We start from the raw sequence: 20,805 nt of genomic DNA on the forward strand, positions 1-20,805 counted from the left end.
TGATGGAGCCATCAAAAGAGTATATTTTTATAACCGCATCCGCTTATTTCTTATTTTACGAACTTCCAATGATTACGTTTTATTACAACTCGCGCACTTTATTAAACTTTATTTCATTAAATTTCGTCAAATCTACGTACTTATTATAAAGAAAGCATTTTTTTATAGCAACGTGAAAAAAAATAATTCTTATTTACATAATCAAAGGGCTAGTACCATTAGCAGAGACGATAATGACGGCAGATATAATATTAGTAGGTTTACAGTTTCGTCTTCAAGTCTAAAATATAAACAAATATTGGCAATACTAAGAAATTGGTTAAGATAGAATTATATGGATATATATATTCCTTCAACGTAAGCAGCGTTAGCCTAGTTGCTTGAGGAACGGGCTGCCGAGATGAATATCCGCAGGTTTGAAACCCAAGGGCGCACACCTCTGACTTTTATAAATTATGTGTGTATTCTTTCTGAATTATCGCTTGCTTTAACTGTGAAGGAAAATATCGTGAGGAAACCTGCATACCTGAGAAGTTCTCTTTAGGAATTTCGAGGGTATGTGAAGTCTACCAATTCGCACTAGACCAGCGTGTTGGATAAAGGCCTAATCCCTCTCAGTAGTAGAAGCGGCCCGTGCCCAACAGTGGGACAGTAAATTATACAGGGCTGACATTATTATTCCTTCAACGTTTACTAAGCTCGCCGAAAAAATACATAAAAAGAAGCACATAACACGACATCTAACTTATACTACCAGAATAAGACAAGAGCCATTAATAAAAGTTTTTAGTGTTGAAGGAAAATTATCTTGAAATTGGACCCTGAAATTCAGGCGATGTCGGCGAAGTTTTTTCGGCTGTATTAACTCAGTAAATTAAAACTGCCGGTTTCGAGTCGAAAGTTGCGGCGGAGTCGTTACGGCGATAGCATCGGAGTGGGAGACACTGTCATCCATCCTTGTCATGTACTAGGACTGGAGATTTAGATATACGAGGTTTAAACGGGCACTAGAATATGTATATATTTTTAGATTCAATATACATTTATCTATTTTTAGTAAGCCAGAAAATTACCAAGTGAGTAAAGTTAAGTGATCTTTATTGAAAACACACTCCAACCTAAAGTAATTGTAGATACATTACCAGCTTTATAGGAAAGGAATAAGGATTAAGGATAGAAGATGGGTGTTTGGACTTTAAACTAAACAAGCTGTTAATTATCGCTAGTTTTTTGTGAGAACACGTTGTGTACTAAGTCGATCTTGAAAAAATATTATGTCTTATAATTTCCCTACCAGTGGCGAAGGTTCCATATAATCCAATTCTTGCCGGCTTCTATTTTGTAACTTATGCAAATTTTAAATTTCATTGGAATGATTTGTTAACCGCATTTATGCATATTAGTAATACTCCTCCTAGCCGAATCTCGACCACGGCGGCCAATTTCATTGGATATCAGCCAGGTACGCAGAATATATTATAACGCACAAGTGTGTGCGCAATACACAGGTGCACTCTCTGTTCCGTCACTCTCATCAGATCAGGCGCAGGACCAACGGCTTTACGTGCTTTCCGAGGCACGGGGGTATCACACCGTCAGCTTCCTGATTACTGGCCCGACCCGGGATTCGAACCCAGGACCTCAGCGCGGTATTCGTACTTGTACCATGTATGTACAATTACAACTACGTCAACGAAGCAGTCAATATTAGTAGTATCCATATGTTGGTCGGGTTCTCTTTCGGAAAATGTCACCCTTCGCCACCTACTATTACGAAATTTCCCTTGCATTTTATATGATCAAAGCAATTTAAATCAACAACCTGATATATTATTTAAAATCTCATTTCAAACGAAAACAAAAGAGCAGTGACAAAACAAGACAAACATTCATTTGTTATCGTCACCTCTACCTTACATTCCACACACGTATCGCTAATTAGAAATAAATTAAATAAACATTTTGTAAAACGTACAATGACGTTGACAGTTCCATTTCAGCGTGCTGGCTATTTTCGTTTTCGGACGGCATTACACGTCCATTTTGGAATGAATAAATAATGACTGTCAATGAGGATAAACGGGACCGTTTCGGCTTCCTTTGATACTACTAGCCTAACAAATCATCTTCATTACTGGATGTCAAATAATAGTGTAGAGTATTTTATAAAATTTTGCTAATTAAATTTATTACTATAATTTACACGCAATAGATATAATAATTTTATTTTTTTGTAAAATTTATAATAAATAAACATTTAAATAAACAGTATATGTAAAAGAACGTAGGAAAGCGGTATTCTAAAATTAAATTTAACTGAAGAACAAAATACAAGATAAGTCAGTCAATAGTGACAACAGAACTGAGCGCGTAAAGCAACTAAAGATCCCCCAACACAAATGGTCGCATATTTATAAACATGAATTCCTCTAAAGCGAGACAGGATGTCTGAATGATTCACGAGCTTTAGTGACTAATTATAAAAGCATTCGACTTGCACCGGGGTTTTAACATGCTATTAAAACTATCTACAATTATACCTTTCCCAATGGAACAAAAGGACTAATTTAGTAGGTAGATTTTAAATTACCTTAATCTTAGTTCTTCCTACTGATTATAAATGCGAAGGTCTGTGAAAAATGTTTGGATGTTTGTTAGTAGAAAACGCCAAAACATTTGAACGGATTTACATGAATTTGTCACACGCGTAGATCATGTTTTGAAGTAGCACATAGGCTACTTTTGTTCTTGTAATTTGCACCAATGGAACTGGAATATATAGATAGCACTGTCATTTTCATTGGTAAAATGCCTTATGAATCGCTACAGTGTGTTCGATATTTTTGTAGCAAGAAAGGGTTTTCATTCAGGCGAATCCGAGAACAACATCTAGTTCTTTTTCTCGGTTCCGATAGAATAATAAAACTTTTTCATCCCACGTTGTAAAAATAAAGGCTTAATGATACCTAAGAACTTAAGTCTTGAGAAAGCCGTCTAGCCAATCAAGGGTTTCTAAGCATCACTGCAGTTCAGTATCATTTCAGTGAGATTCTATTGTATACAGATTGTAATATGATAACTTATTGCTTTTTATGTTTCATAAATATTATTTTTGTGTTAAATTGAAATATTCTTGACAGTTGAACGCAAAACTATCAAGAATAAAAAGCGAATGTGGGAGTCGCTGTTGTCTGTCGATCAATGCACATACAATTAAAAACATATGATAAAATAACTGTCACATACCAGTTTATTGACATATTTCAATGTTGTATTTGTATTCACATAAAAAAATAACATTGGACATTATCATTGAAGACCCTATACAATGTATGACAACGATACATTTCCTTACGAAGTCATAAATTATATGCATTAAACATTTGACAGACTATTATAATTATCGAAAAATATTAAATTTCTCCAAAACCACCAGTCATTCGCGCGACAAACACCAAAATGAGGCGACGACATTTTTGACACCGCAAAAACTCCTCTAAAATTACGCTTTGGACTGTCTCATTCATTTGTCATAAAACAAAAAATATTTTGAAGAGTCGTTTCAAACGCGTTTAGAGTTCTTTTGAAAGTACGAGGATCTCGGCCACTTCTCGACACAACCGTTTTATCCCGAGTGTTCTCGATTTTTTACGTGCTACCCGCAAAAAATAAGTTGTCAGTGCGTGAAAGGGAGTTAGGGGCCGAGTTTGGTACGTTAAAAGATATACGTGATTAATGTGGTCTCCTGAAGTGTTGACCACATGTTTATTATATCGGGTTTACATTAGGACGTTATTTTACAGTTTTTGAACACTTTTGTATAAATATTTATATGGTGCTATATAGGTAATTTTGTTGTCGTGTTAATAAATGAAACCACATTCTCGGCTTTACCATAGGGTCAAAAATCATCCATGAATAATGAATAATTTCACCAAAAGTCACAGTTTTACTTTCTGATTTTTTGATCATTTTGTAGTTTAGTACGAATATGGCGTGTGCGTGAGTGTATTTCTGACTGAAAGTGTGATATTGTTCCTGCAAAAAAAAATATTAGAGTTATTAGTGGCATCAAGGCCTTGAAAATTAAATTTACTTTTTATTGATATTTATTTTGTACGAAACTTACACTTTTTATTTAACATACATACGGTTTGAGCAACTTATTTAAGTATAATTTTTAAAAACATAAGTAGCGTATTTTTAAGAACGTAGGTAGTAACCTATAATTAAAACAACATACGATGCAATATGACTCTGTGTAAGATTTATAAGAATAAAAATAATGTTAAAATATGCGAACATTTAGAACATACATTTTGTAAAACAATTCGCCGTATCTGTCGGTGTGAATTCGATAAACTCTCAAAAACTACTGAATAGATTTCGATAACATTTTGTATAGAGATAGTTCGAGACACCAGGACGGCAATATGCTATTTCTTATCGCGAGAAAATTTATAGCAAGACTCTAACTCTGGAAATCTTTCACACCTGCGAAGCCACGAGCAAAAGCTAGTACATGATGATTAACATAGAATATTGCTTTATCGGTATATTATTAATTAATTATAATAAATGAACATAACTTATTGTTTCCTAACATTGTTTTTAAAACTTCGACATAATAAATTTTCATCAAAAAGGATTATTAAAAAGTACCTATATCTTATTTTGTCATTATCTATGTAGATGGCAATTATATGTACTACGTGGTTATTTGTCTTGTTCAAGAAGGAACCCTAAGATACTTTGAGATCAAAACAAATTGGCATGCTTTGTTGCGTGTCGTCTTTGTGGAAAGAATGTTGATTAAAAGAAAACTTCGTCAATAAAGTATAATATTTATCACATAGTTGCCTTGACTACTCAAACGTTCTCATGAAGTGTTGTAAACTATCGATAACTTTTCATAAGCAAATTTAAGTCGCAAATATTTGAGTCTGAACGTGTTTAAAATATAAAAGAATATTCGTAGCTTGGTGAGTATTGGATGAAATTGTCAAATCATTGCATTTTCACGCTATAAGCTTACCATATTGGATTCAAATTCAAATACATGTTATATTTATTGAAATTCTCCGATGTAGTCCGCTGAGGTTTTGTTGCAGATTTCTATAGAATTGCCAAAGATTTATAACATTACAAGAATAACATTTATAACTTTTTGATATTACACTTGTCTCGAAGTAATCTTATCAGCGTGTTTTATTTTAAAAAAAACGTTTTATTTTAACAAGCCTTGGTCGACCGATAAAGTTTTCGCATATTGAAGGGCAAAATAATATGATCACTTCGTGGCACTCATATAATTTTGGATGTCCCTTAGAAATGGCTTTAAACCATAGAAATTACTAACATCTATCAAAACCTTAACATTTATATAAATATAATCTAATTACCTTTTAAAGCGGCGATAACCTAGTTGGGTGTGAAACGGACTGCCAAGACGAATGTCCGCAGGTTCAAATCCCAAAGACACACACCTCTGACTTTTTTAAAATCATGTGTGTATTCTTTGTGAATTTATCGTTCGCTTTAACGGTGAAGGAAAACATCGTGAGGAAACCTGCACATCTGCGAAGTTCTCTATAGGAATTTCGAAGGTGTGTGAAGTCTACCTTAAATCCGCACTAGGCCAGCGTGGTGGACTAATGCCTAATCCCTCTCAGTAGTAGAGGCCCTTGCTCAGCAGTGGGCAAGTATATAATACAGGGCTGATATTATTATTGTTATTAATTACCTTTACAAATATATCTATATTGATTCCTTCCTCAACGAATTTCAGCCACGGCGGCCAATCTGAACAGAAATCAAGAGATACTTTAGTGCACAAGTGCGTGCGCAACACACAGGTGCACTCTCTGTTCCTTCACTCTCATAGTCCAGTGAGACGGTAATCCCACATGACCGGAGAGGGATCAGGCGCAAGATCAACGGCTTTACGTACTCTCTGAGGCATGCGGGTCTCACACCGCCAACTTCCTGACTCCGACTGAGCAATATTTTAAGATGGAAAAATCCAGTCACTACTATTTTGGCCGACCCGGGATTCGAACCCAGGACCTTAGTGCGGTAGTTGTACTCGTACCGTGAACAATTACAACTACGCAACCGACGCAGTCTAATCTATATTATATAATTAAAGGAGATAGATTTGAGCTTTGAGCCTTTATTAGATTTTAGTGAGATAAGTTTGGCTCGTTATAGATTGCTATGAGTTAGCGCAGTGAGATCAAATAGTTTAGTTTCAATAGGTAACGGTTTTAATAAGATTTTAGCTCGTTATGTCTGTTATATATAAGACTAACTTTTGTTCACAGCTCTGCCCGCGTGAAAAAGTTTTTCTGGAATAAAACACTCGCAATAAATTTTCCCCGGATAGAAAGTAGCCATTCTCGTTCCCAGGTCCTCAAACTATCAAAATACCAAATTTTATCGAAATCCGTTGGATAGTTTTTGAGTTTATCGCTTTAAGACAAGCAGGTAGATGCGACGGGGGACGGTTTTAATTTTTTTTTTTTTTTTTACTGTGAACAATTCTATCGTACATTATTATTGCGTCACCTTAACCGTTTACGCAGCGCACGCAACGAAATCTTTCGAAATCAAAAAGGCATAAATTTCCCCGTTTTGCATTTTTCATTAATGATTAAACCTTCCTTGATAATTGGGCTATTCAGCATTAAAAGATTTTTTCAATTCGAAACAGTATTTACTATGATTAGCGTGCTCAAACATCCTAACTCAGCTTACATAATAGTATAGAAGTACATATACATAAGCTCGAACTACGTCATAGTATGCTTTTGCGTAATATAGGGTCGCTTTGACATTGCGTTAATGAATGAAACCCCATACTCTATTTACCTCTGCTAACATCGTGTCAAAATTTGTCTATGAATAACGAATATTTTTATAAAATCATCTGGTTTTACTTTTAATATTTTTTTGGTCTTTTTGTAATTTAGTAAGAATATGATATGTGCGTGAGTGTATTTTTTACTGAAATTGCGACGTTGCCGCTATGTGGAATTCTCTTAAAACAGTAGTAATTAAGGCGCGTAAAAATGACTTTTTATTGATATTTATTTTGTTCGAAACTTACACTTCATATTTTACATCTACGGTTTGAGCAACTTATAGTAAAGTGTTATTTATTTAAGAAAATAAAAAGTCTAGTATAATGCAATAATAAATGATTTCATTTAGTAGCAAAGTATTGTAATGACGTGTACACACTAAGGTAAAGTTAATTTTAACTCTTGGGTCCTCTCAATGTGACATTGACATTTACGTGTGTCGCGGGAATATAACCTTATATACTACATAATAAGGTTGTTTTTCCCTGACACGCGTAATGTCACGCGTAATGTCATGTGGCTGTCGGGCTCGCCGGCAAGCCAAGAGCGGACACTCGAGATAACTTTGACCGCGATTTTAAAATAAATAAAAAAAATATTCGTATCAAGAAATTAACCAGTTCATCTGAGAACGAAAAATAAAGTCTATCTTATCGTTACTTTTAATTTCATAAAACATATTCACGAAATACAATGCTTTATATATTCAAATATATTTATTTTTTAAATATCATTGCGTAATCTTGTTAAGCCGGATCCTATTTATGAAATCAGAAACCGAAAAGGGTTTTCAATATTAAAACAGGAACGAAGTTAAACGCAACAGTTTAAAAAGCGGATCATAATTAAAAGTAAAGCCATTTTGTAATAAAAAATATGTATCCGCCCTAACTCGTCTAATTAAGTCGACTAAAGAATGAAAATATTTGCTTTGATGTATACGAAACTCTGTTCAATTTGGGGCTCAGTGTTTGATTAAAAAGGCTTTTCATTTTCAATATTTAAATAATAATTGGAGAAAAATAAAAAAACAACTCATTAAAGTGACGAGAGCGACTATAATGATGTACTCATTGTATATCCTCGTTGTTTTGTAATAGTATCTACCTAGCCACAAATAAGCATCAGGCTTGCTTGATACGCTGTTACGCTTGATATGCTGCGTGTAATGTATTAGACCATTTTCAAACGCTGCTGGCGTAAAATCGTTCAAAAATATACTATAACTTTATGCAGACAAGATTACTTTTCGAAAAGCCATCTATACTATTCAAAGTTGCGTCAAAATCGATTCAACGTATTTATGAAAACTCTTTTGTTTGGAAGTGACAAAGACTTCAATTTTATTTATTTATTTTGTAAAACAGAAATATTGTTGCAAAAAATACATGCAATCTCCACACACTTACCTACATACAAGTCTATGGATCTCCGTTGCAGGGTTTTATGATTTACTAAGTTACTAATATTTGCGCTTCAAGAAACATCAAAGACGAGATAAGTAATCTATACTAATCTAGTTCTGTTTTTATTTATTTTTATATAGACACGGCAAAAAAGCGGCGATAGCCTTGTTGGGTGTGGAACGGACTGCCAGACGAATGTCCGCAGGTTCAAATCCCAAGGGCACACATCTCTGACTTTTCTAAAAAAAAATCATGTGTGTATTCTTTGTGAATTAATCGTTCGCTTTAACGGTGAAGGAAAACATCGTCAGGAAACCTGCACATCTGAGAAGTTCTCTATAGGAATTTCGAAGGTGTGTGAAGTCTACCAATCCGCACTAGGCCAGCGTGGTGGACTAAGGCCTAATCCCTCTCAGTAGTAGAGGAGGCCCGTGCTCAGTAGTGGGCAAGTATATAATACATGGCTGATATTATTATTATTATTAAAGACACGTCAAAGTGACCACACTGCACCTGATTGTAAGTCAAGTCGGGTCAACATAGACTGTTGATTGACAAGAGGTGATACTCGCCAGTTGACACGATAATACCGGCCTGTTTGAATCGGATGTATAAAGGAGAAATGCTTTGATAATAACTGTGTTTCTCAATGCCTGACAACCTTTGCTATGTGTGAGCATAGGATAAAACGCAGCATTGTGATTAGTTAATACTGAAATACAACTTAACTTCCCCCAGATAAATAAGCTGAACAAGGCAAAAGAAAAGTATGGGTTGCAAAAACTATGCTTTCGGGTGCACTGAACATCCTCATAGTGCTGTTTATGAATAAGTGGTGTAAGTCCCAAGAGAAACTGCTGCTTCGCTATTGAAATTTCTTTCTCTAGTTAGAATCAATGTTAATTCTAAGTACTACTACTGAAGTACTACGGGTTACTTTCATTCAAAATCCCAGTTTTCAAGTGCGAGCACGAATTCTTTAATTCCTGCTAATATATTATCAGTCCAGTTTATAGTTGCAGAAACTGTTATCAAGCTGTAGCACCTCAATGACTGTTTACGTTTATAGCCTCATAGGTGTAGTTTGACCAGTAATCTCACCGCAATTGTCCCGACACTATGTTACCGATAACATTTTAGTTGCACGAGCGTCGGTAAAATCTTTAGAGCCTACGCGCATTGAAAATCAAATTCTGGCTTGAAATCAAATTGTTTTTCAAGGATAGCAAAAAAACAGAACTTTTGTAGTTTTTGATTGAAATCCATATTTTATATTATTCTGATTGTAAGTATGAACTGACTAGGTGTTGCTTGCGGCTTCGCTTACATGTAAAGCCTTGCCCTTAAAAGGTCCCTAAAACACTTTAGTGACTCATAGCGCCATCTCTACAACTCCAACGCCACCTTTACGACGTCAGCGCCATGTTTTTAGAAATCGGATTTAAATACTTTCATTATTTCCTATGGGAGCAAATCGATGGGATATAACATAGCTTTTATGTGATCAGATCATGGTGTATCCATGTGCCAAATTTCATCCAAATCCGTTAAGCCGTTTCGGCGTTTACTTCTAACAAACATCAAGACATTTTCACAAACTTTCGCAGTAGAGTAATAGATTACTAACACTGTTTCCTTAAGATAAATTTGTATATCCTAACATATATTTCGTATAATTTTGTACCAAATTATGTTTACAAGAGCAAACAAAAGCCTCTATAATCCTTTACTCGAGTGAAGCGTTCAAGCGAAGCCTATCCTTGAAACAACTAAGGAGTTATTCCTGGCAACTGGCAAAAGCCTTTAGTGTATTTTACTAACGGATACTTAGAATTTGAAAGATATATACTTAATAGTTCGCAGGATTAGCTAGATTAAGGCAGAGTGCAGACTTGCTTTAACAACTATAAATTTATTAATATGTATATATTATGTATGAATACATAAATAAAAAATAAATAAATACTGTAGTTTTTGTCGGCAACACGTTTTTAGCGTCTGCCCTATGCCTAAAAAGTGGGGGTGTTTATAGTATGTTGCGGTTATAACTATTATGTGAACTACCGTAAAGTTATTTACTTTTTGACTTTCTTTCTTTTTCTGTTCCTTTTATTGAAGACCGGCTTAATAAAATGAATCGATCGTACAATATACGTAAGAATAATAAAGCAAATCAAAAAGGTAGTTACAAACTAAAAGACACTTACCATCCAGTTCATACCCCTGCCCGCCCCACTGCGGCAACTCGTGCGCATACGCCTTGGGATCACTGCGACTGCCAATCGATATCTTGAGACTCTTCCACAACTTCATCTTGACCACATATTTATCGACAAACGAACATCACTGTCCACACTCCTCACCTGACATATCTACACTACACTGACACAAAATCTTCAAATATTGTATCTGGAAATAAAGAGAAATATAATTTAGTATACCGTATGTACACAAAAGATATGTAATATAAAGACAAAGCGCAACATATACATTCATGTAGTTTTTCTTTATGATAAAATAAGTGATATCTATTTATGACTTACAACCTATTTTTTATTAGATAGAAATCAAATAATTTTCAGATAAAGAGAATGTTGTTAATGATTTTTTATGTTTAAGCGATTAGTAGACATTCAATACAAATATTTTGCGGATTTTATCATGGTTTTTATATTAAAATTTTCTCCCGACGTTTCGAGTACTGCAGCCTTCGTAGTCACAGAACGGACTGAGGTGTTGTTCATCCGCAAAGTCAAAGTTAAAATATCTACCTTAATAATACAATTATTTTTTTAATTTAGCTTTTGGTAACCCGATATACGCAGAATGAGCTCACAGTGTCTTGAAATCTGGCAGCCAGTCTTTTGGGTTCCGATCTCGAGAAGATTCTTACTGCGAAAACGCTTAAGAATTAAAGTCACGAATGACAACTTTGTTTTAAACTTTTTTTCGCTTTTTCCAAAATTGTGAATGTAACCTCACCTGATTATTCTAGAAATTAACAGAGCTCACATAATTACACTAGAAATTTATTTATTTAGTTACTAAACAATTAATTATGCGTAATTACATGTGTACGAAAATTTAATTACAAAGTTTACTCGTCCCTAAAGTTTTATCGCAACATGATATTAATTTAATTGAAATAAAAAATAGTTTCGACTGATTACAATCATCATAATCACACTAAAGGTAAGGCAAGGAATAATTTTAGCTCGTGGTAACTGGGACAGGCGTTCCGAACAGCGATGGTTTTGGCTAACGTTTTGTACCCACTATAATTTATTTAGAAAATTGTAACCGGTATATTGGTTCGATTTTCAGTCACTAATAATATTTGCCACGCAATTCAAAATCGTATTTTTAACGCAAAAAGCCACAATTCCCTAAAGGCACTAACATCTTTCAAAATTCTAGACGTCATTGGAAAACAATTACGGGTCCTTTATAATAAAAAAGTCTTTTATCAATATCAGCATCACATGATAAATTATATCTACTGTTTTATTCATGCGACCATGTCAAGATCCCATTAAAAACTTCGGTATTGTTGCCTGACGACCGCATCGGGCACGGACTAAGGAGAAAACCCTGGGTTATTTTATTTTATTTTTATTTACAAAACAACTGAGAAGTGTCTTTTTCAGTCTTCGTTTAGTAACAACATTAGAAAGAAGAGCAAATCGTTATTTGTAAGGTGGTGGTACTCTTGTAATTGCACTAGTCCGTTTATGCGATAAACAGCAGTAGGTTCAACATAGATTATTCGGCATGTATTTAAAAATATACGCAATTGCAGGATAATCGAATAAAAGTCGTTATATTTGGAAATTATATAATAAATCAATGAATATTTGGTTCTAAATCTACAATTAAAATTTTACTAACACAAATCCACTTCATTTTATAAAACAGAAACCAGTTTCGTACAAGCAGCGCCAAAACTAGAGGCATCATTCTGTCATTGATTAGGGGTCTAGTCCCACGGGACGCGTCGTGAATCCGGACCGTATCGACTCCTTTGATTGATGTCCCTCTGCCGACCCATGACGGACTGCACAAATGCTTTTATAGGCCATGGTTTGTGCCGTGTATTCTAAACTTTGGCAAGATATTTGTTGTTATTTGTACATTAACTCCAGCAATAAGGAAGAATAGGGTACCGGACTCATTTTTGTTCTTTACTATTATCAAATATTTACGTTATATAAATTATAACACAAAAGGAATTATTAAAATCCGTTAAAAAATCAACAAGTTATAAGTCTTTGAATTTCGACGGAAAGGGTAGTTAACAAAAACAGAAAAGAGACAAAATATCCACATGTGACGTCATCGGGAATTACGACGCGTGCGAAAGAAAGAGATGAAGCGATATCCCCACATCGTGCCCACTTCTGCACGTTACAATATTTTAAATATGAATTACTCGCTCATTTTTTAACCAATTTTAATGCAGTTTTCGCAGGAGTGCTTCTTTTTCGTATTAAAAGCCATTACATATAGAATAATGTACAAAATCAAGCATAGGCCGGTCCCCTATTGTAGATGTTTGTTTGAAATAGTCGAAAGTAACATTTCACTGGACTAGCATTAATAATAATAATATTAGCCCTGTTTTATATACTGTCCCACCGTTGGGCACGGGCCTCCTCTACTACTAAGAGGGATTAGGCCTTAGTCCACCACGCTGGCCTAGTGCGGATTGGTAGACTTCCCACACCCTCGAAAATTCCTAGTAGAGAATTTCTCAGGATTAGCATTAGTAGTATCAAATATAATGGTTGATGTCTCGTCCTCTCCCAGTGACCGACCTGAGCCGAGGTTCATAATCCATACTCAAGGATTGCGAGCGTCTAAAGCGCTCACCAGAGAGTCAGATGTATTTGTGTAAGCCGGCCCTTGCCAGGCTAACAAACGTAGGGTCATGTGAAAAAGTAGTATCAATAATATCACATGGTGAATAAATAATTTATGCATGTTTAGGTAAGCGAACATTCTGTAGTACCAACACTTATATTTTATTTTCTTATTTTGTATTATCTAATGTGTTAATATGTCTATGTAAGTATATTGAATGAATAAAGTTATTAATGCATACCTATTAATTCATTTAATTAAATGACTCAATCTAGAATAATAACGCTTACTCACTGACAAGGTTTTTTTTTAATTTTCTTTCGTAGTACAAGATAAGACAAAAAAGAGCTTTTCGTTGAATGTAAACACGTTGTTGATCTTCGTTGTTGCCAGCTTATTACGTTTTTTTGGATAAAATATGTTGTACCAAAGTAAATATTGGTTCACAATATTCGTGAAAATAAGCATTGTTTTGTTTAATGGTTTACCGTGTATATATAATGATAACAAAATATCATTAAATTATTCGCGAATGAACGAAAAATAAAGGCTGTATATTTTTATTAACTGTTCTTTAAAATCATAAGACTACGTATTTGTATAATAATATGATGGATAGCCGCTATCTAGAGCTCTGACTTTTTGAAGTTACGTGTGTATTCATTGTCAATTATCGGTCGAATTTTACATAAGAATTTCGAAGGCAATGTGAAGTCGCCAACCTGCACTAGACCGGTATGATGGGCTAAAGCCCCTAAAGCCTCTCTTTAGTAGAAGAAACCCCTTCGCAGTAGTGGACTAATATATAGCAGGGGTGGTTGCGAAGATGGCTTTCTATATTCGATAACTCTAATATAAATCGGAAAAAAATATGGGAATGACATATCCTATTGATAAGTCTATCGTTAGAATGTGTCATTCTCATACGTAACGTTAGCGTTTTCGATTCTAGAAACGCATATCGCTACGGCCATAGCCCAGGTTTTAATTTCAAAACTGAATTGTGTGTTTGTGAAGCAAAATGACGTTTTAATTTTTTTTATCAATAAATAAATATATTTTTAAACCGAATATTTATACCAAATACCAAAATACTCAAAAATTCACGGGTAGCGATCACAACTCAAGTGTAAAGTATAAAAACGTCCAATAACTACGCAACTATTTCACGTGGAGGGAAAATATTAAACTGACCAAACATTTCAGGGGAAAAAGCGGTACATTTTAAAAACAGAGTATAAAGTATTACAACGCTCATCTGGCCCAAATGGATCGAGTTAGCAGATGCGCCCCAAAAAAGTTGCGCCTTTGAAAAACTTTTCGAATTTGTCGCCGCAATTATAAGTTTTCGTTTTTACCTTCGCACAGTTAATAAATTTTCGCTCTGCTCCATCAAACTGCTTTGGGGATTTTATGTTCGGTAATAAAAATATTGTAATTAGAGGGATCGGAGAATTCGTTAGCGTCGGTTTTTCTGGATTTATGAGTAAATAATACGGATTGTGGATAATGAGGCGAATTGATTTATCGACAGCTACGAAGCTGACTGGTACAAAGCTATTGTTGGTAGTAAATATAAGACATTTCAATAATATAAGTTGCCCAGGATCGGAATATATGCTTGGGAAGCGTGGGTTGATTAGCTTTCCCACTTTCTCTCTCGAAGAAAATGTGAGCTCATATACAGATCCGCGACTAAACGTCTAATAATGAACATTGCGCCCATTGTTACAAGTTGAAATGCCGACGTGTTACTAACGCCGGTAACCGGTTAGGCGGCTGTTCCACTTTACCCGGGTCGCTGCGGTTTGTTAGATTACCCTCCCTTGACAACCGGGCCGCGACTTTTTTGTGCTGGGTGCTGTAAAGCAATATAACTCATGATTGAAAGGCTTTTAAGTAGTAAATTGATGGATAAATGAGGAATTCTAGACGCTTACTTTTATTAAACATTTTTATACGTTTGACAAGGTCTAAGGCATTTGTTATTACGTTTAAGTATTACTGTCTTATACTAATTTTAAAATAAGATCTATTAGATAATGTAACTTCGACTTTTCGGATAACCAACAGCTCAGTCCGCCCCGTGACAATGAAGGCTGAAAAGTCTTTAGAACGTTGGGAGAAAATTATAATATAAAAGTCACGATAATATCCGCAAAATAGTTTTATTTTAATGTCTACCATTTGCGTAAACATAAGAAGTCATTATATTAATTTCTCAGAAAATTGCACTACTACAATAAGGACAATTATCTTGCATGAGACAATAATGAAGAATCTCTAGAATGATTTTCAATTCTATTCGCATTTTCATTGATATGTTAGACTCAACAATGTATTTTGAAGTATGCATGTTATGGGACCGAACAATTCACTTGATATTTTAAAATCAAACATTTTAGTGTTATTAACATTCATACGTACGTAAGCGGCGATAGCCTAGTTGGGTGTGGAACGGACTGTCAAGACGAATGTCCGCAGGTTCAAATCCCAAGGGCACACACCTCTGACTTTTCTAAAAAATCATGTGTGTATTCTTTGTGAATTTATCGTTCGCTTTAACGGTGAAGGAAAACATCGTGAGGAAACCTGCACATCTGAGAAGTTCTCTATAGGAATTTCGAAGGTGTGTGAAGTCTACCAATCCGCACTAGGCCAGCGTGGTGGACTAAGGTCTAATCCTCAGGAGTAGAGGAGGCCCGTGCTCAGCAGTGGGCAAGTATATAATACAGAGCTGATATTATTATTATATTATATAACATTCATACACCATATTTATTATGTGACAGCATGTTTACTGCTTAATGCAAGCCTCACCAAATCCTTTCCAGACGTATTTATTGGAAGCGCTCAGCAACAACTACTTCTTTAGACCTTTATATCTTGTAGAAAGAGTTCTAAAATTGCACTTGACAAAACGAGAACATTATTAAAATACTTTTTTGCCCCAACTTCACAGATGATGAGAACTAATCTATTAAATATACCTAAGTGAAATATAAGGCCTTGTAAGTAACTATGAATATGATGATGACTATAATGTGGGGCATTAAAGCGGAACCGTCGTTTGAATTAATGTCGACGATTATCATCACGGCATCTACGCCTAAATGTATATTCGGACGTATGACATTATAGGTAGGCTGGAAGCGTTAGTTTCTGAAGGTTTGTGTTACATATAAATAAGTTGAAGCCGTGCTTTTTTTCTAGACATGATAAATTGACTAAACTGGACCTAATGTTAATAAGATTTAGATTTAAAGTATAATATTATGTTAATCAATGCAAAACGTTGCGAAACTTAACGGTCACTACGTGTATGGTGGTCTGCATTACTAAATATACTATAAGAGGCTACGGATTTCGACACGGATCGAACCACTTAGATAGGTGTGTCATAGTAGCGTTTTCTGTGTTAGCTAATCAGGTACCCAGCCCCCTCATAATTCCACAAGACTAACCCTTAAACCGGCATTGCCTCTCCAAAAGGAAAGACCAATTATATCTACCAGCAAGTCTATAGGGATTGAACGTCCAACTGGTGCCTACTTGAGATTAATTCAATGTAATATAGGTCGGCGTACTGTATGCAGGTCCATGGTTGCTATACTATAAGAAAGACGATATCGATTTCTTATCTTTTCGCGAATTGGACATCTAAATAGAACTAGTTTTCTGATTTTATCACGGTTACTTATATATTAATTTTTTCCCGATGTTTCAAAGATTTTGCAGCCTCTTCATGGTCACGGGGCGTTCATGGTCCGGCCCATGACCACGAAGGCACTAGTATTATTTAGAAAGACGATCTTTAGGCAGTATTTGGGGTGCGGATGAGTCCTTCTTGAGAGATGAACGATACCACAGATTATAATTAGTGGTTCCGCACGCATCGAAGGTCTCAGAGCGACCAATAGGCATTGAGAGTGGTGAATAGTATCTTATTACGTGCCATTCTCGTGTTTCAATGTTAATTCTAATATCCAGGTGTGAGAGATAATAACGTATGTCAAGAAGTTAAATGAACATCGCTAGTATTGAATGTGTAAATAAACCAAATTCAATTCTGGATAGAAAAAAATAAAACAAGTACTCCCACTGTATTTCTTCACAAACACACATCCACTATCAAAGAAGTGAACCGCCATATCAACCAAGATTATAATGCTGATCAAACTAAGTGCTGGACTAATACAAGATTATGTAAGATCCGGGAATCAAATCCGGCTTTGAGTATCGCAAACGCCGCCTCTAGACCTACAAATGGATTTATTAAGTTGATATAAATATTCTATGAATAAAAGTCATACATTATGTATGTTAAGCCGAGCCGGTTCCAATAGATTGCAATACCCACCCCGTTTTCAGTTACACTTCAGATCTGCTCCCAAACTGACCGAAATTTTCAACTTACATCTGTGTATAATTCAGATGATAATTATTAAGTGTCATTTAAATTTTAACTGTAGCCCTTGGACCCTCATTCGTTACGGGTATTAAGGGCTTTATTTTAATTAGGTAAGCGTACACCCGCCATATACCGGGTTGATAATTTGTTAACATTTTACGTCCTCCGTCAGTTGACGCTTGGTTAGAATTTATACTGAGAAATAAAACGCGATCTTCATAATGACGGAATAAAGATGCCATTTCGTAAGTTTTTCTCGTTTCATTAAATAAACGTAGACAGTTAAATATATTCATTTTGAAACTCTTGCTATGTTATTCATACATTATAATTTAAATATTGATAAAAATGAAACATATTTTTCCAGACTCAAAGATCCTATTGTATTTCGACAAGTGTACTAAAAGGTTCGCTTTGAAATACATATTCACTTCAAAATTCATATTCATTTTGAGTAAGTGCCGACGATACAAATATTCACTTTCGAGTCAAATATGTATTAAGACCACTATTGTCATTTACTTAATTTAACCCTATATTTCAGATTTCAATTTAGTACTGAAAGCTGAGTAATTGGCCCACTGTCACCCTAAGGCGACTCACGCCCTACAACATCTGTCCTAAGTGATGCGAGAAATTATTTCTCGTCTGAGGTCGATCGATAGATTTCATTGGTGTCACGTGGCTTTATATACCTATGTACAACATAATAAGGTTAAAGGTAAATTGGTGGATGGTTAAAGCGTATATAGAAACGAACCGCGTATCTAATAAACGTGTTATAGCTCTATAGCAGTGTTATTTCGTTTTGTCTTATAAGTGATATTACATGAAATAACTATAGCAAACACAGAATAATTGTTTTAGGGCTAGTTACTATAATTAAAAATAATATTACTAATATTAAATTGCCTTAAATGTGTCCTACTAAAACAAATTAGTAACGAAAACTTAGAACTCATTAAAAAGTACTACGTATTACTGTTTCAGTTTTGTACGGCTGATAATTCTCACCCTTATTTTTATTAACGTGTCAACAACAATTTGATTTCGCTCGAGAAAATTCCTTAAATAATTTTCGGTCAGGTTAATTCCCAATCTCTGTGGAACGTCGAACACATTCCACGCTGTCAGTTATAGTATCAAAATTCTTGGTAGCGTTATTTTATGATAGTGTTTTTAACTTTGTACATTTCGGCGAACAAACGTGGATTCGTCTTCGTGCACACTTTGCTATTAATTATATTGACGGCTCCAATCTAAAGATTTCTCCAAGAAAAAAAATCTCACTATGTAGATTTCTGATAAAAAGTAGTCTAAATTAATTTGATATGTTTTCCCGTGAAATTCCTTTTTAATGATTCAATTGCAAACAAATTATCAAAACACAGTGCTGCTGGGCATCGAACTTCAGGGTCCACAGCTTGTATACGCTCTCAGGAGACCAAGGAGGCAATACTTAAATATATATTTAACTGATAATTCATGATTGAGTTCGAGTATTATGTCAAAGGGAACTGTCGGTAAGCTATCGCTAGTTCAGTTCGATCGCAACAAAGTGAAAAGTTTCCTGAAGATTACCGATAAAGTTAATGCAAACGAAGCATCGACAGTATAGTAGTCCTATTTAGAAGTACCCATTAACTTAAACAGGCTTTAGGAAAACACTGAAGGATCACGTTGGATTTTCTATATGGTTTGATAGATACCGTCACAATGTCTATTTTTTCTTTCAAGCAACAGTGTGCGAGCATTGTGTTCTGTTTTGAAAGTTTTTATAGCCAGTATAATTACTGAGAATGATGAATTAATTCTTATATAGTTTATGACTCAAGTAATCGGTCATTTCGAGAGTTGTGTTCTGAAGATGACTACAGCGTATAGACTGAATCTAAGAAATATTACATCGACAAACAATTATAAACTCAATTTTAGTCTGTTTAAAACGCAAATTCCCTCGTCAATTATTCAAGTTAAAACATTAATTGTAACAAATAGCGAGAGATTGTTGGAAGCTGATTCATTCCGCTGGAATATGGCCAGAATAAATGCGTTTTAAAATTATCTAAAGTTGGACTTGTAACGGTTTTAATTTAAACTTCGCTTTTGTAGTTTTATTAAAATTCACTCGGAATTTATGCTTTAATCAATCTTGGGAAATTTGGCATTTATGGTTTTACTTACGTTTATAATTCAACTATTTATATTTTCGCAGTGCTATAAACAACCAGGATTGAAATATATTGTGTGACATAGATGTGTGATAAATAAATGCAGTGGCGTAGATGTATTTCGTGTGTGGTACGATTATTGCGCTGAGGTCTCGAGTTCGAATCAAGTCAGAAAAAGTGATATTGGGTTTTTCTGCTCAGTATCATATAAGATAAATAGCAATAAGTCCGCCTCCAACTACATAGATGATGTAACCTAACATAGCTGGTGAAATGCGGGTAGGACCTTGATGTCCTTTTTTGGCACAGAGATAAAACAAACTCTGCCTACCCCTGAAAACGAAAATAGACATAACATGTATAAAATACATCCCGTTGAATTACTTAAGTTTTATATGAAGGAATAAAAACAAATGAAAATTCTGATTGGATCCAAATGAAATCTATCCGTCAAACATTGGAAGTGCATAACAAGAACCGGATCCAACGTAACACTTATCTATTTAGAGTTGGCTGTAGTCCAGCGAACATGATTCACAAACGTGTACTGTCAATGAAACCTAATACTAAGCGTAAGTGACTTGTTACATTAATGACGGGCTTAGACACCGATATTTAACATGATTTTGAAAGAGTCTTTTATGCAGCTGATGCATTTTCCATTACCCAGCTCATGTTGCCATGTTTGATCCATTACAAAAATGGATGGATTAAGTTAATGAATCTAAGACAAACAAATAAAGATATGTTTGTACAAATAACGCACTATAAAATTGGGAAACGCCACGATGCTTGCATGATTTGGGACGGAAAAAGATAAATCGGTAGTGCTAGTAGAAACAGGTTTTCGATTAACCACTGGATAATGGATGGATAATGGAACAAAATTATTAATAAGTTATAATAAATAATAATATCAGCCCTGTATTATATACTTGCTCACTGCTGAGCACGGGCCTCCTCTACTACTGAGAGGGATTAGGCTTTAGTCCACCACGCTGGTCTAGTGCGGATTGATAGACTTCACACACCTTCGAAATTCCTATAGAGGACTTCTCAGATGTGCAGGTTTCCTCACGATGTTTTCCTTCACC

At 34.9% G+C, this 20,805-nt stretch overlaps 1 long non-coding RNA gene across 1 annotated transcript in view; it reads right to left on the reverse strand.

Moving 5' to 3' along the window:
* Window positions 1-20,805, reverse strand: part of LOC115448224 — a 111,282-nt gene that overhangs the window by 17,455 nt on the left and 73,022 nt on the right. The window contains exon 2 of the long non-coding RNA XR_003939087.2: window positions 10,477-10,678. This is a non-coding gene — a long non-coding RNA (uncharacterized LOC115448224). The remainder of the gene's footprint in view (window positions 1-10,476; window positions 10,679-20,805) is intronic.

Source organism: Manduca sexta, chromosome 26 (assembly GCF_014839805.1).
Source record: "Manduca sexta isolate Smith_Timp_Sample1 chromosome 26, JHU_Msex_v1.0, whole genome shotgun sequence".
Taxonomy (NCBI): Eukaryota; Metazoa; Arthropoda; class Insecta; order Lepidoptera; family Sphingidae; genus Manduca; species Manduca sexta.